The 19007-nt window shown below is 28.8% G+C and overlaps 1 protein-coding gene across 3 annotated transcripts in view; it reads left to right on the forward strand.

Moving 5' to 3' along the window:
• Positions 1-19007, forward strand: part of LOC129976599 (homeobox protein cut-like) — a 283318-nt gene that overhangs the window by 159539 nt on the left and 104772 nt on the right. The window contains exon 1 of one of the 3 annotated variants that reach the window (XM_056090241.1): positions 348-471. The exons of the other annotated variants lie outside the window; for them this stretch is intronic. The gene's annotated coding sequence lies outside the window, so the exon portion shown is untranslated. Of the gene's footprint in view, positions 1-347; positions 472-19007 lie in introns of those variants that run through there. 3 annotated transcript variants of the gene reach the window in all.

Consider the following 19007-nt stretch of genomic DNA (forward strand, 5'->3'; position numbering starts at 1 on the left):
TCAAAACTAATAAAAAAAAAAGTCGGTGTGGATCACTGAGACAATCAATTCATTAAAAATCTGCTTGATTCCACAACCCCACCACACTACTACTGAAGGGGAAAGTGGTTCCCATTCAAGCTATGAACTAATGCTACCCATCATACACGAGTATCCTCCCCCTCCCTCGCCCCCCCCCCATTCGGACGTATGAAATGTCATTAGAACTTCCTGCAGGAAAGGGGTCGTCGGGTGGGGGGAGTGCTGCTAATAGTGGGTAGTGCGATTTCCTCCTTCATTCTGAAACGGATCGCATTTGTTTTGGCGCCTGCGAAGTTGCCTCACCGGCAGAGCATCTCCCCCTGCCATTCGCTGAACGGGTGGTCCTGACGCCCTCTCGCGGTCGTCGGTGTGGAGTTTCGCGGGGGATTCCGATCGGTGAGCAGCGTAACGTCTTGCGGAGTCGATCCACTTTTCTCTGTCGTGCTACAGGTGAGTACCGTCTTTCGGTTTCTTTTTCTCTGTAGAACCGGCTAAAGCCCCCGCTAACCGCAATGCTATCTCTCAAAGTTTCAATTCCGCACCTGTCAACTTAATGTTTTTATTGAAATCGCTGGTTCTTAACTTTTTGATATATGGCACATGATTTTGGAACTCAGTTTTAACCGCTTCTATCCATCAATAATCTCGATTTTTCTTATTTTCCTAAGTTATGAATTATCAAAATTAAAATCTTTTCTGTTTCAATTATGTACTTGTCTTTTCAATGCCTTTATTAAAAATCACTTGTTCTCGACATTTTGATATTTGACATTTGATTTTCAAAATCAGTTTCAATCGTTTTTATCCATCATTAATCTCGATTTATCTCCTTTCCCTATGAGTTCTGAATTATTAAAATCAAAATTACTTTCGATTTTCCGCATAAGGTAATTTAGCTCTCATATTGTTTATATTTGTTTTCTTAAAGGCAGTTCTAGATTCAATACATGCTTGAATTTTATGCCACTTTCTTTCTATCTTTCACTAGAAACTTATATCTAGAGATTAAGAACCTTTGAATTCATACACTCCGAGAACCCATTGCCATCAAGTGAAAAAAAGAAAACAACTTCTGTATTGTTTGAATTTGTATGAGACAATGCTTTGTTTAAGTCCATTGTACCTAATCTTCCACCATCCGAAACTCAGATGTCTATGCTAACATCATGTTATTGCATCAGAGATTTATGTTGAATTCCATTCTTTTATCAGATGAATTTGGATGATTAAAATCAAAATAATTGTGCATACATGTGATAAAAGGATCCTCGATATATGTGAATTAAAGTTTTGTGGAAATCTATAGATCTCTTTTTTTGCTCGGAGCCAATTTTCCAAATTACTTTAAATCTTTTTAATCAAAATCAATCTTTTTTTTAATTCTGTTTCTTTTACAGTGAGTTTTCAATGATTGAATCAAAATTCATTTTAGTTCCTACATGTAACAAAGAACACGACTTGAATGCATGCAGGTTCATGTTTATATAAATCAATGGTTCTTAATCTTATGGTACTTTTGGGTAGTATTTCAAATCTGTTTTATTCACACCCCTACATCAACAGTTTTTGTTGATCAATGGTTTTGTTTCCGCTTCTCTTCCGATAAGTTTTGATTGGTTGAAATCAAAATATATTTTATATTATATGGGGCTATGTGAAATGTTTTTTTGTAAATCAATGGCTCTTAACCTCTTGGTACTTCGACAAAAGTTTTCAATTAACTTTTAATCTCTTTTATTAATGACTTTTTTACTTTTTTGTTAAACTGATGATATTTGAAGGGCTTAAATCAATATAACTTTTGTATCACATAAGCGAACCATAATTCACATCATATAAGTATAAGTGTTCATAATTCCTAAGCTCTAGACACTTCAAACCAACTTTAATTAGAACTACCACCACATATACATATCAATACTTTTTGATGAGTGATGTTCTTTTTTTTCTTCTAATGACTATAAAACATAGCAATCTAAATACCTGTTGTGCTACTTATATATATGTGAGATAAAAGACATATGAATATAAGTGATATAAAATATGACTTTTATATATCTAGTATAAAGATCTACTTGAAACAAAAGTTTCTTCTTGTTTATATGTGAGATGTTGTTACCTATAAACCAATAGTTCTTTATCCTTTGACATTCGGATATCAGTTTCGAGATAATTTTTAATTCCACAGTTAATTATTGTTATTATTTATTTATTTTGATTATTGTTATTAGTATTTGGTTGTTGTTATTGAATTTCACTCCATTTCTGTTGACTTTTACACTGATTAATAACAATATTCCTTGTGTATGAGCCAGAAGGTAGAATGAACAAAACATGTGTTTGCCAAATATTGAGTTTCGCTTCTTATTGTACTAAAAACATAAAACAAATCTGAACGTTAAAATCCTGTTTTCCTCTCTTGGTCTTGAAAATGTGTCTTTGCTGCAGCACGTGGCAGATCAAAACAAAGCGTTCATGCGACATGTTTGTAAAAGTGTTCTTCATGGTTTCGATGCCGTTTCAGAGACAGAATAAAGAGAATTTTCCTTGATTTCCATTAGGAGAATTTCAAACTTTGTGGCTCGTATATATCACTACGTGAGTTCCAACTTAAAAGTGAGGACTGGTCGATGAATTTTGGTTTAAGAAAAAATCGATATTTCATAATTAAGGAGGAAATAAATTGACTTTATGTTGCATAAAGAGTTTGTTCCTTCAATAAAGATAATTCAGAATAGCTTTTGTGAATGAATGTAAAATAATTGATTACGTTACAGAGTACAGTACGAATAATTCATTGCATATATATATTTTTTCCTGAAAAAGAGATTCTTTTTTGTATCAATAGATTATATTTTACTTTTAGATTTCAATATTAGCTATTTTTTCCGATTTTTTTCTGTTCTTCTTTTCTGTTTTTTCCCCCTCCTAAATCTCATCCAATTATTTAGAACTCCTTCTTTTTTAAAACTAAGACACTGTACCTCACCCGTTAGATGCAGGGTTTTAAACATGAAATTTACAAGCTATTAAAATAATTCAACAAGAAATCTCTAATTTGTAATTCTGCAATTTCCACGTAATGCTTGTTGATCCGTTTATGAAAATGATATTGGTTGCTTTCAGAACATAAACTGTCAGCGCATTCCGTTCGTAAACTGCTGAAACGTTTGAAGCACTAATTATCTCTCTATTACTGAATTCACTTATTGTACATTGTACATCTGTACTTATTGTGCATTGTACATTGTTATTGTACATTTAGTGCAGATGTCTATGAATAAGCTCATAGATCCAACTGCTTTGGTTGCAAATTATCCTCTAACCGCTAATTTTTTTTAGAAAAACCATTTTGATGCAATGTTTGCAAATAAATTCAAATATTTGTAAAAGTAGTGAATTAGTGTTATAGTCAACTCGATCATAGCATGACATAAATTAAATCAACAATCAACATATAAGTCCTTGAAAATCATGGTATGCATCAAAATATGTACTAGCTTCAAATCAAAGGAAATCGCGGAATAAACAGTCAGAGGGATAGGCTCTATCGAAAAAGAAGCATATGTTCTGAATCTGATATAAAAAACTAAACGTGAACCAGCAGAAATGGTTTCTCTCAAACTCTCTCTTGCATGTTCCCTAATAAAGAAGCAATCCATCTCTCCCCAGACACATAAGATTGTGAACCGTTTGTAAGACCTCGGATGCCTTGTGTGGTATTAGCGAACAATAATTACTAAATATAGATCTTTGGTTGAATCTAGCATTTTTATGGACTCTAACATGTGTTCTTTGGCGATTAATCCCTGGCATATGGTTAATACACAAGTACCCAAAAAATGAAACCAAAAATTTGGCATAAAACTACAATTGTAGTTGCAAAATTATATATCAAATTTCATTTATTTAAATTCCTATGTTTTCAAGTTATAGTGCTTATAGATATATGAAAATACAAAATGACAGATTGTCAACTCCTTGAGGGATTCTGTTCAAAATTTGATATGGTGTATTTTGATGAGGAAAAATAGCATTCTGTACCAAAGTTTATCTGTCTGGTTTTTTATGTTTAATAGCTATCGTATTTACTTCATTTGACAGTTGGACAGACAGAATTTCTCTGAATGGAAACATGTGGAAAAGAAACGTGGAGATTCGTTAACAATTTCGAGCTTAAATTTTTTTGACGCTTCCCATATTTTCTCTTTGCATACTTCGAATACGAGAAAAGAAAACAGGAGCTTCTTATATTTTAACATCCATTACTAAATATAGGTGTATGGAGATGCTAATTTTCCTAAAACTTTTGTTGTGAAGTTTCCAATAAAAATTCTACAAAAAAAAAGTTGCACCAAAATTCTGAAATTTTCTTTAAACAACTTTAAACAACAACAGCAGTTGTAAAATGGCAGTTTGGTATATCTTACACAGGTGATGAGTTTACAAGTTCATTAGTAAGTAATAAACTATTTTCAGAAATCTACGCGACCTGATTGAAAATAAATTGCAGAGGGCATAAAAAAACTTCAAAAGAGATTCATTAAGCGATGAGCATTTACGAAAATATACAAATATAAAAATACAGAGATTTGCTACAGAATAACGATAAGCAATATTTATTTTTGTATCATTGAGATAACTTCAATCATTGTATCATTGAGAGAAATCATGGATCTTCGATCATTGTATCATTGAGATAACTTCAATCATTGAGAGAAATCATGGATCTTCGATCGTTGTATCATTGAGATAACTTCAATCATTGAGAGAAATCATGGGTCTTCGATCATTGTATCATTGAGATAACTTCAATCATTGAGAGAAATCATGGATCTTCGATCATTGTATCATTGAGATAACTTCAATCATTGAGAGAAATCATGGATTTTGGGTATGTAAATCATAATTTAAAAACTCATTCATATATTTATTTGATTAAATGAAATTCTTGTACAAACTTTATCTAATTAAAAAGTGCCAATGAAATATTGCTAGATGAGAAATTTAAATATAATAAACTGTAGTTGTGTTCATATATTTCAACCGGAAGCTTGGTGGTCATAAATAGTATTCCTGGTTTGTTTTACACTTGAAAATTTTCTCTTAAATTCCAATTTTGTAGAATCAAAATATCTTTTAACATTCTGTGTTAGATCAAATTTTGATCAACATGTCAGTAAAGTTCCAATAACAACTAAGTCTACAGTGAAACCAATTCAGTCAATTTTTTAAAGTAGTTCTGTTTATCAACTAATTATATTTACTTCTTGATTTGACTTGAGTTAGTGTAAGTGTTCATGTATGTGCTTGTGCGTATATTCAAAAGCTACTATTGTACATGCTGCTACAAGATGTATTTTTACTGCACGTTTGTTCTTGGGTTATAAAAAGTGAATTCACTCTGAAGATGATACTTTCATGATATTCGCTGATTTCAAAAACAAAATCAGATTTAAATACGGAAAGTTTTTCCAAAGAGCTTATGAAGTCATTAATAAAAAGTATGAAATGACCACACAATTTTTGTCTGTAGGATAATGGATATATCATCTATTGATATTTTGTGATAAGTGATATTTCAGAAAAGGGGTCAATGTCACGAGGCCAGATATATATAACAGCAATCACCCCTTAAACATTTTCGCCGATATGCAAGTTAGTACAGGAAAATTAAAATATCATATTTTTCAATCACTGTGGCTCATTATCTCGGCTACCAACTTTTTTTAATCCTCTTTAAATAATAATTTCAAGAAAAACCAACGAGGGAAAATCACATGATTTTACACTCATTCTGTATTAGAATAAACGGTTAAAGATGCATGAACTTCTGTGAATTTTTCAAAGCAAATTTTTGATAGTAGTTTACAGTTTTTTTACGAAGGAAGCTTGAAGTAATAGAGTTTTTCAGTAATGACATTTCTTGCTTTATTAATCATTGAAGACTAACTTTTTACTGTTTGCTTGTAACCTTCATTTCATGTTATTGTAAAATTGTGGATTTTTTTTTTCTGCAAAGAAGTGAATAAATTGTTTAATAGAATATTACCAAATTTCAGAACTAATAAATTATCCACTTGATGTTTAGTTAATCCTAATTAGATCGTCTGATTAGAAATGATGCCAAACCAATGAACGGAATCAGTCTTTATAACATCATATTCAGAGGATAAATTCAATTTAGTGTATCTTCTAAAGTCTAACTGATATCATCTTCAATTATACTATGATTACTGATGACTGCAAGTACAGTCGTTAACAAAAATAATGGGGTTCTGCAATTTTACTATTTATTATTGCATCTTTACAAAACTTGTGACGATGGAAATTACTCGAGGGAACAGATTTATTTCGATAACTAACTAGAACTTTTCCCATTACGAAAACCGAGTTTTCTTTAGGTAGATTCCTTTCGGAAGAATGGTTCTCATGACAAGAATTGCATGAGAACATTCATTCTCTTCAGTTCTTCACCGATCATGGTCCTTAGAACCCAAAACCAGCATTAGCTCAAATATATATACATATATATATATAACGCTTTGCATATGTGAAGAACAAGATAACTAAGTGTAATTTTGTTTAGATTTTAACATGCTTGTAATATGTTGTTAGAAATGTAAAATCTTCGGACGAGTTCGTAAATGGACCATCTACTTCAAAGGGTTGTGGAAATGGCTGGGTGGAAATTTTCCTTTCGCTATAACATTCTTAATATTAAAAATGCCCAAATAAATCCAATTAGTCAAATTAGCGTCCCATTAAGACGAACAACTTTTGTACAAGAAGATTTTCGATAACTGCAATATCTTAGAAGTAGAAGGTTAAAAAAATGATTTTCAATTCTTAATTTGGAATATTTTTAACATCAACAATTTAGGTTACCAGTTTTGAAAAAAAAAATGAAAAAAAGCTTGTACTTTTCCTTAATTTCATAGTTTGAAATTCCTTAAATGCACATGGAGTAAAGATTAAACGCTTGAATTAAACTAATGAAATAAAAAAAAAACCAGAAGGATTTAATGGCAACATTATGCAAAAACAATCAGCTTAAAAATTTCTAGAAACTGCGTGTTTTTAAGTTCTTTATATATATATATATATATATATATATATATGTTAAATAAACCTTATTGTCTGTGGAGTGAAAAAAATTTGAAAATCGTAAATTAGATGTTAAAGCATCAACTTTTGTCTTCTAGCTTGCCGAGAAGTATTTCTTTTTAATACTTCGATCTAGTATGTCTTTTCTATATGTGCATCAAATTCGCTGTAATTCTTGGGATATAATTAATTTTGTTCACTTAAATCTTCATTGAAAAGAGTCAACTCATTAAAGATCATATATTAAGTAAATCTCAGCACATAATTTTATAATTCCGATGTTTTATTATCATAAAAATATTAGTAGGTAGCAATTACTTTTTCTTCACAGTATATTCAAAAATTTATAAAAATGTATTATTTTTTATTAATACATTATATAGTGAAATTTTGTCCTTTTAAATTAATAAAAAAATGAGAAACGTACAACACATCTCGAGATTTCATCAAAAGTTTCTATAATTCATTTAGCTTTCGACTCATATTTTGTCCAAATGTTATGACTTTCAAAATTTTCATCAGACGCTTACAAAACATTTTGGGGGGATAACTTCACCACGAGCAATTAATTGAGCGGAAAAAGTCGAATTAAGAGTAATGCAAAAATTTCAAGATATTTATTAACTAACCCGTTATTCCCACTGTCGCATTATTTGCCCAGTTAATCAATGCGTCTATCTTAATATACTTGTTCCCTTGGGCCGTTTCCATCGCTCCTAGTTTTATGAAGATGCGATGGTAGCTAAGTTACGGAAATGTCTCATTATTTTTGCTGACGACTGTACAGGTGCCTCATTGTTTGATTGCAAATCCATGTACATGTACATTACTAGTGATTACTGTCTGTTGTGATTGCACATGCACTATACTGATGACTGCCGATGCAGGCACGTGAGCATTACTAACGAATACAGGTACTTGTACGTTATTGGAGATTGCAGGTACATGTGCATATTGTACATTACTGAAGATTGCAAGCACATGCACCTGTAGATTATTAGTGGTTACTGCTGGTTACAGTTATTTGTAATTGCTCTTTTCTATTTTCTGGATGCATGTACGTTATTGGTGATTACAGGTACAAGTGCGCATACATTACTAATGATTGCAATGTACCAAGCAAGTACATGTGCAAAAACATGATTACTGCTGGTTACAGTTACTTATAATTGCACCTCTTTTATTTTCTGGATGCGCAAAGTATTTCAAAATTAAATCATCCGGGCATACTTGTTGTACGTCATATGCTCATGGATTGCCACCACTGAGAAAAAAAGTTGACGATTTAAAAAGGGTCAAAAGTTAAATTTTATTTCAATATTAGATGATAAGAAATGCTGTTATTTAGAAATATACGAATGAGTAGTATTTATAATTAAAGACGTGGCATCTACAGGATCATAAAAACTTGATAATGAATTTTATCGTCTGCCAGATGTCAGCGTTTCTCTTCTCTTTTTAACAAATTTGTGCTTTTAGTCTGAATTTAATGAATTAACTTTTTGGAAGTCATCCTATTAATCGATTAATTTATATTTTCAGTGTAAAATTTCAAATACATATGAAGTTTATTTTAATGACTTTTTTTAAAATAAACAAAAATATTATAATTTAATTAATAATCGAAAAGTAATGTTAAATGATAAAATAAATTTATTTTTGAAATTTCCTTGATTTAACCTTTTGGTATAATTAAGATGTACTACAATTATAGTAGCTAAGCAATTAAAGAATTTTTAGATTGAAATTTAACCAAATAAAAAACTTACAGAAGTGACTATTATATCATGGATTACTTTTTCTATTGTATGGCAGAAAACTAATCATTTGTTCTTTAGTTTACTAATAAATTTTAAATTTTTATTTAACATTTATTTAGTTTTATTTTTCACTATTTATAAGCAATGCAGGGTTAATTATCTTAAGAAATGAAAATTATAACCGTATGCAAAGGGATTCATGGCACACGATAGTTTTGTACCTTTTTAGATCACATTGCTGTTATTCCTTCAATTTTCCCTGATACAAAATATAAAAATAAGGAAAATGACTTTAATATCAATTTGTATCGTCGAGGTTTTTAATTCAAAATAGGTGGATTTGAAGCTGTTGCCCTTGACAAACTTGTCTTTTCTCGCTTTCGAATATATAATTTTATAGCTTACCTTGTCGGAAATAGTTTGCTTCAACCATTCTTTTCCAGCTATTTTTTCCTCAATTCCACTCGACAAGTCGATTTTTATTATTGGCCATTGGAAATCCCAAATTCCTATCTTTGTCAATATGCCCTTCATTTTTTTTACTTTATTAAATATTAATCTATTAAATAAAAAATATTATTTTTCAGTAAATACTTTTCTAATGTATTTCAAAACATTACAATTAAGCATTTCATTCTCAGCCATTTTAAAATCCACCAAAGGCCAAACCGACGTGATAAATTTAAGTTAAATAAAGGGTGTGCCAAAATTAACACAAGAATTCAATTTGCCACCATTCGTGCAGTAAAGTGTTGACAACCCTATTAAAAAGCATTTGACAGCTGACAGCTTAGGGTTAGTAAAAGTGGAGCTTTAAATGACAGAATTGTTGAATAATATTTCAAAAATAATGAAGGTCTGACTGCCAAACTTCGAAACTTTGATAATTGGTCCCCTAGATCGTGTGATTTAACACCATTGGATTTTTTTACTGGGTTATTTGAACACAAAGGTCTATGCCAATAAGCCCACAAGCTCGCGTGCATTGAAGGAGGAAATTCAAAGCTGCATCAACGAAATTCAGCCACATTTATGCAAAATGGTCATGGAAAATTTCGACGAAAGAATGCGTATGTGCCAGCAAAGTCATGAAATCCATTTGTCCTATCTGTTGCTCCATACATAACCCTATCCTGTGTACTTTGCGATTAAATAAAAAAATATAACTATTTAAAGGGGGGGAAGCCGTGTTTTTTATATTTAATTCAAATCTTGCCCTAACACGTTATTCTATCATGTAACGCTAAATTTTCACTAAGCCTAAGCTGTCAGCTGTCAAACGGTTTTTAATAGAGTTTCTGGACGAATGGTGGCAAATTCACATCTTGCGCTAATTTTGGGACACCCTTTACTTTAGAAAACTCTCTATACAATTAGAAAACCAAAAGTAATTTGCAATTTTCTCTTCTTCTTCAATACAGGCAACTCTAACTGCTTTTTTATAACCTCAATATTAATATTTATACTTTTTTTCCCATCTTGCTCCGTGATATGGTAGTATAACTAAAAAAAAGATAAACTCCCTTTACATCGGATAAATGATTTATAATGTAGGATATATTTGTGATTAATGATATAAGAATAAAAGTTTGCAATTCTAACACGTGGTACCTTTTACAAGTTATCTTCGAACATACAAACAGCAACTGCACTTACCAAATTATATTGCATTAACTAGAATATAAAGAAAACCTTAAACAATTCTTGAAGATCGTGATTAAAAATATATAATCCTTCAAAAATTTTGCGTTTTACATTTCAAAAAAGCATCTGTACGGTTAAGCAAAATGTGAATAATAAACAACAATAATTTTCATAACTTAGTATTAATGAGAATTGCTTGAAATAGTTTACATGTTTGCAAGAAGATGGCAGCGTATGCGAAGATAACAGTCATAATGAAAACAATAGTCTCCCCTATAAAGGAGTGAATAAATTTTCAAGAAAATAAACATGCGGTTGACGAGAAGATGATGATAAATTACAAATATATCTCACGTAAAAATATGAGATGCTTAAAAAAGTTGATTCAAAATTAATAAAAGAAACAAAAACGCTTAAATTCTTTAACTGATGGATAAAAAAAATGAGTTCTTAATTGTATTTAATACTTATTTAACGCATCTATTGAGAAATATAGATTTAATAAAGTCAAAATAATCAGAAATATTCCTTCGCGATATTAATTCTGTGCATTTGCTTACTATGTGTATAGTCACTGATATTGAAATAATTTTTCTTATGTTTTATATATCATTTCCAAATTTCATCAATAAAATTCTTCTGGACATATCAAGTGGGGCAAAAGTAGCAGTTCATCCCAAAATATAAAATGCTGGTTTATGACTATTTCCTTTTGGTTTCACAGTTTTATATTTTTCAGATATGTTTTCTCCGAACAAAATTTTATCCAAAAATAAATAAATGAATAAAACTTCTCAGTGATCTTAAAACCCAAAGTGCTGTCTCTTTATTGATTCCAATTTGGTTGCTGTTCTAAGATATATTATTTCCATTTTTGAAAATTTATTTTCATTGATAACCATAGTAAAATGTACAGCAATGAAATAATTAATACTTTCATTAGGTAAATTGGCAGACCTCGATTCAAAGAATGCAATAATAAAGAAAATATAGAATTTTTGTTGTGAGAAGAAAAAAAAAATTGCTAATAAATTACCCTCATTTTGTGTACTTTATAGTACAATGGAAAGAAATGGAATTTACATTTATGAGAAATAACTATAACCGTTGGTGGATTTTGTGAAAAATCTGATGCAGATCAGCAATGATAGTGTTAACATTACAGGATTAAAAAAAAAAAAAAATAAAAACCATTTAAAAAGTCAAGCTATTTAAACATATTGCTAACGGTTAAAATCATCAAAGAAATTCCTTTCATAAAACAAATTTTTACTAAACTTAGTTCCATTTTTTTAAAAAATGGCTCACAATGATTATTATTACTATTATCCAAATTATTATTACTATTGTCCAAAAATTAATTATTGTATCAACTTCTTAAATAAAATCAAACTAATAGACGTTCTCAAAAAATTATGAAAACTTTATTCTAACATTAATGTAGTTTTTCCGATTTCTTCATACTAAATAAACATAAGAAATTGCAGACGATAAAAGTATTCTGTTTTATACAGACAAACGAAGCGTAATTTATAATTCAAAACAGACAGCAAAGAGATAATTTGCATTTGTTTTTAAAATAGATTTTAAAAAATTGTGTCTGAAATTTATCTCCAAGCTTAAGCGATATTACACTTTTTCTGTGTAAAATAAGGCTTAATTTTAATGTGCAGCGTTTGGAAATGAGTTCAAATATTCTTCTGATGAAGCGGCTAGTTATTTAATTTAAGATCTGTAAGAGATTAATTATTTCACTTTCTCGCTTAATTTATAGGAACTGATTGGTCAAACCCATTATAATTTTTATACTGATATTTAATTTAACTTTTATTTATTTTGCAGATATTTAAAAAAATTAAAAAATGCAATATTTTGAATTTAACTTAAAATTGAATCACTTTACAACTGCTTTTCAGAATTTTATAAAGTATTTAAGTTAGACTATTCTTAGTATCCTAATTAAACGGTTTATCACAAATCAAATTATTTTATACAAATTAGTAATTCCTTGTGAAAAATTTAGAAATATTCGAAACGCCAAAATAAACGCAGTATTCGAATTGCCAAAATAAACGAAATAATACAAAAAATAATGACAAACTACATTTTATATGAAAATAATTCGATTAAAAGCTGACTTATAATTTAAAATTAAGAATACGCTGATGATCTGGATTATTCTAAGCTTCACAGATTAATTTATCCTCGATATTTCAATTATTATCTTAAAAGAATCTCAACAATTTTTTATCATTCTTAATGAATGTTTAAGGTTCTATTAATGCATAAGCGAGAAGTTTCTTTTTAATTGCTCTCACGAATTTTATGCCATTTATCATATTTCGATATTAATTGAAGATATCCTTTTACCAAATATGGTGGATTACAATATTAAGGAAAACAGGGGAGGAAAGACAAGGGGTGAAAAACAATATTAAAAGCTTAAAAGTTTCTAAATTGCCTTTTTTTTTTTTTTTTTTTTTTTTCAAATTCTTCAATGACCGCATATAAAATTGCTAAATAATAATAAAAAAATTTTTTAGAAAAACACATTTGAGTAACAAAAAATGTATTCTTTAAAAAAAATGTTAAAATTTTCTACTCTTTATTGTTTAATTTAGAACTCATTATGATAATTATTATTAATCTTGGAATAAATTAAGTAGCAAGGATTTGGAATGCAAATTAAATTAAAATGAAACAAAAATTAAATTCTAGAAGATTGAAATAATGTATTGTTATAAACAATACATATGTGCATAGAATTTCAAAATTTTAGCAAATTAAGAAAAGAGTAAAATGCTGATTAAAAAATTTCATCTTGATACATTTGAAATGTGACAAGTTAAAATGTTTAAAAAAACCCGCTTAAACGTAAAATGTTGCAACAAAAGAATTATCTGAAAATTTTTTATTATACGTGGATTTTATGTCATAAATTTTTCATTTCAACTTTTGTATTCATATTTTCAGATGGAGATAAATTTTTGTATGAAAATAGAAATGCAAAATATTTATTTTTTAGAACTAAAAATGATTTGCGAGTAGGAAAAAAACCGTTAGCAGGACTTATTCTTACACTTAAAGTTCAAACAGATTATCAAAATTTGAAAATTTAGAATAAGAAATTGTTCATGTGTTGTATTTGCCTAGAATGAAGATCGTTTTGTTTTAATCAGATTTTTTTTCTGCTTAATGTTTCGATTTTTTAAAAAATAATGTTTCTCCATCATTTAAGAATTTTTAGCAGATATTTTAACTTTTTATTTTTTAGTGAAGTTAAAAACTCTGCAGAACTTCAAGAAGTATTCTTATCATTTCGTTGTAGAAAATAGTTACATTAAATTTTTAAAAATATTTTTTCATCTTCTATAAAAATTTTGTTTGTTGTCAAACGACTTTTAATTTATAAATTTCAAGTTATTGTACTTTACAAAATTTGAGCATTACTTTTTTTATATTTTCATGGAAAAAGATCTGTAAATTATTTACATTATTAAAATTGAAAAAACTACATTTTTGCTTATAAAAATACATATTTTAATTTATTGATGTTAATGTTTCTTTTATTAAAATCATTGTGCTATATTTTTTATTCTAAAAAGATTAAATGCATGGTACAAGTCTAAAAAGTTAATGGCAGTAAACAGAATAAATATTTGATATTAAATTAATTCATTGCCAGATGCAGGAAAAAAGAATTAATAATAAAATTATCTTTCAAGTTATCGCGTTCTGATTATAAATGCTTATTTAAAGATTTACTGACGAAAAAGCTACCTATTAGTATTTTTTTGTTTGTTTGTTTAATTTTCCAAACTGAAAAAGAAATATCTTCAAAAATATAAGCACTCAACTAACATAAACAATCTTCATAACTTCAGTGCGTAAAAACTTAAGAGAATTTAATGTTATTTTTGCTTTTATGTGGACTGGAATGTGTTTGACGAGGGAAAAGAAGTTGGAAGCGAGGAATTCTTAAAGTTGATGTAACAAATCAAACGGATAAAGAAATTTTTCTTTCGGTAGATTATAATAAACTATAATCAGTTTTAAAAATATGAAAAAATGGAAAAATAAAATAATCGTTTTATGTTATGAGCAAAAATTTTGTAAAATATCTCAATTTTATATATTTTTAATGATATATTATGCTAACAAATTCATTCCATTCATTTAAAATGGTAATATGGTAAAGATTAAAACAAACTGTATTGAATTTTTTCCATGAAAAAGAATTTCATTAATATGTGTGTGTGTGTGTGTGTGTGTGTGTGTAATTATGGTGTTTGGACTTAGATGGAATTTTTGAATATGTGAAATGCAGATTTAATGTCATTCTCAAATTTTGTTTTAAAACAAATATATCTCTTACAAATTAATTAAATGATTGTGTCACGAGTAACCATTCAATTGATTTCCTATTTTGTAAAAGTTGCAGATCATTTTTGAATAATGATAGATTAAATATTCCATAACTACAATAATATTTATACACATTAAAGAAAAATATGCAGAGCTTTTATATGAAAAAAATCCCAGAGAAGAGACCTAATGCAGATGCATGTAAAAATAAATATGGATCATGGGTGATGATTTTCCCAGACATCTTAAACTCATTTCCTTTAATATATATACATAAGTTTCAAAATAATTCTTGAAATGTATTTATATCAAAATGTCTAGTTCATTAATTCGGACTTGCAACTGCTAATAATACAGATAGATAAACAGATAAAAATAAATAAAACACCCTTAAAAAACTTTGAACATGTGCAAAATTTTCACGGTTTCTTTTCAGATTCTTTATCATTGCCATAGAAGTAGGGGGGTCGCGGTGGCCTGGTGGTAAGGTCTTTGCTTCGGAACCGGAGGGTTTCAGGTTCGAGACCCGATTCCACCGAAGAACCGTCGTGTAAGGGGGTCTGTTGCACGTTAAATCTGTCATGACCAAACGTCCTCCTGCTGATGTGGTGCGGTGTGGAGAAGGGGGTGCCAGCTCAGGTGTCGTCCTCGTCATCTGACCGTAGTTCAAAATTACGAGGTCCGTCCCAAAATAGCCCTAGTGTTGCTTCAAACGGGACGTTAATATAACTAAACTAAAGCCATAGAAGTAAGTCATAGGTCAATTTTTAATTTCTGGCATACTTTTGACTCTGACATACTTTCTGGTAAAAATCTTTTACGATTCAACACATTTCAAACCTCCATGAGCACTGAAGACACATTTCAGAAACATTTTGAACTAGACAGATGAAATTTGGCATATGCACTTTCTGTCAAATTTGTAGATTTCTATCAAATTTTGGACGGAATTCATTCAAAGAAAAGTTGTCCATTCAGCTATTCGAATACAATTTAACATAACTACCAAACAAAAAGAACTAGATAAATAAAATTTAGTGAACATATTAAACCTCTAATCTGCATTAAATTTGGAATCTCATAGTGTTTAACCATCTGTCAGTGTGTATTTTCGCATATTTGTAAACATGACAGCTCAAAAATGCAGTCAATTAAATAAATAGATAGATGTAATAACAATTGTAACTACTATTGCCGTTCTTCCTAAAATTTTGCTTTCAATCGGTCGGAAGAAAGACATCTAGTTAGTTTACTTTAGTTTACTTAAGTAAGTTAGTTACTTTAGTTTTTTAATGTCGTTTAACTACTTTAGTTTATTAATGTCCCGTTTTAAAGCAACATTAGGGCTATTTAGGGACGGAATTCGTAATTTTGAACCGCGTTCAAATGACGAGGACGACACCTGAATTGCCCACCACCCTCTCTCATCACACCACACCAGCGGGAGGAGGAAAAAAGACATCTAATATACTTATTCAATTTTCTGGCACTTGCGTATTAACATTAGACTAACGATTAATCGCCAAAGATGGTATGCTAATAGGCTCTTTCGTAACTATTGTTCGACAATGGCATGCTTTAATAACACACAAATATCGGTTTTCATCACTATATTACGAAGCACGAAGATCTCACTTGCGGGACTTTTAAAATAAATATCTGAACGCTCGTGGCTTTCAGAGCCTCGCCCAAAGTTCCCAGTTTTTTAGGAAAAATTAATAATATCTATATTAGAAATCATGTGAGAAATTTCCGCAGTAATAACTCCTTCTGGTTTAAATGTTAATCTCAATCAATTCAGAAGAAATTCATATCACTTTTAGTACATATATATAGCTTTTTAATACTATTCCTCGATTGCACGGAATGGATTAAACAACATATTGAAAAGTAAGAAGTAATGTTAAACAATTTTCTTTTAAGCCCTCTGTCTTTGCATACATTCTTCGAGACATCTAATGAAACTCTGAAAAGTTATTTTATTTTGATGTTTAAGGATATTTTAAAACTTTTCCTGTTGATGGAACAATTCTCATTGAAAGTAAATTATGTTTAATAATTACATTTTTAAAATTTCAGAATTCAAAAAGATAAATTTCGTGGAATTACGCAATAAAATATAAATTGAATTCATAATTTTTCTTCTTTACTAATGAAATATCTGAAAATATATATGCATAAATATCCAATTATATTTAGTTTTCTGGATTTTTGAAATGAACGTTGTTACCTTAGATTCATGTAAAATGCTACAAAAAAAATGCAGAATTTTTAAATTTCTATAAAAATTTATTTTTCAGGCCAGAATGGATGAACGGAAACGACGATATTTACTTCTAAACTTACTTTTGTTCAACACTTATATTGAAACTTGCATGCACAAACTTTTTTGTTTAATTTTCTTCCAAAAAAGATATGCTTTTAGTTAGTTCTTTCAACTATATCATTCTCTTTCTTGACCAGAAAATATGTTGAATATATGAATATCAATAACGTTTTCAGAATACTTATTTAGAATTTCTGCATTCCAAAGAGAAAATCTAAATATATTTATTTTTCCTGGTGTCACGCGAAGAGTCTTCAGTCACACACATACAAGAAAAAAAAGGAAGCATTTCTTGATTTTATTGCTCTTTAATTTATTCTAAATTTTACTTAGATAATTATTATGCAAAGTAAAGCAAAAAATGGCATCATTATAGACCTAAAAAAAATCTTTTAAAAGGAGTGAATATACATTTTTAAAACAATAAAAAAATCTTCTCAGCAAGCTGGAAGGCAAAGATAAATGCTTTATTATTTAAATTATTATTTTCAAATTCTTTTCAATTTGTTTTCCTTACATATTGAAACAATCACAGATAATTATTTTGCAGATGCCACAGTAGTATTTATTATAAAATAAATGTTATTAAAGTAACATATATAATAAAAATAGTATACAAACAGACTTGTTCATATTATTGAAAAGATTTGAAATTTTTAAGCAAAGGAGAAAAGATTGTTCCAGTTCGGCAAAAACTAGTAGTTTATTGTCTGCAGTTTAAACATATTTGAAGAAATGAACTATCGCTTGCAAATATTCTTTTTTCAATTTAATGTAAACAATGTTTTATGATAGAAAGTACGAATTTATATTTTGATTTTTTATTTATACTAAATAAAAAAAATCGTCTGCTTTTCTTAATTAATTTTGGAATTAAGATCTTATTTATTTCGCATTTAAATATTCAGTTATAACTCTTATTGGGATAAAAAAGGAAATTAATTTTTTTTTAAATAAAAAGGAATTTGAATTTTCATTTACATTAAGGCAAAAAAATCGTCTGCTTTTCTCAATTAATTTTGGAATTAAGATCGTATCTATTTCACATTTAAATATTCAGTTATAACTCTTATTGGGATAAAAAAGGAAATTTATCATCAATTTTTCCTAACATTCTTTAGTACTTGTGTGTTAACTCCATGCCATTAGTAAACTTTAAGCTAGACGCAAGTCATTGGTGAATATATTCGAGATTAGCATAACTTTTTGCTGATTAATCAATGGTTTGAATGAACATAGCATATTCAGAAATTTTTGGAGATTAATTCTGTAATGATTATTGCTGTTGTGATTAATATTATGATTGCCATGGTGATTATTGCTATTTAGTGATTAATGCGATTGATACAAATATCCATACTTTTGTTAAAGGCTATAAGAGTTTTTTTATTATATAGTTACCTTCAAGAATGCTGCAGGAAAGCTAAAAGACAATTAAATTAACAAAAGATCCAGAAAAATGAGATTCTTTAAAAACAGCATTTAAATAGTAATATTTATTGCAGAAATGATGAGACGAGAGTGAAGTGATCAATTGAAATTTATTGAGAAAATGCCAAATGATGCAGAAAATTATCCGTTTTATTATAAATATTCCAAAATACAATTTAAAATCTGAGCATCAATCAATTTTACGCTTTGGCAAGGTAACTGATTTACAGTTAGGAAATTGATTAACTAATATAAAAATCAATTTTAATGATAAATAATTTCTTTCGATTGTATTAATACACAGTATTAATTAAATCTTTTCGAACAATAGTTAATCATGAATAAAGAAAAAT

Source organism: Argiope bruennichi, chromosome 7 (genome assembly GCF_947563725.1).
Source record: "Argiope bruennichi chromosome 7, qqArgBrue1.1, whole genome shotgun sequence".
Lineage (NCBI taxonomy): Eukaryota > Metazoa > Arthropoda > Arachnida > Araneae > Araneidae > Argiope > Argiope bruennichi.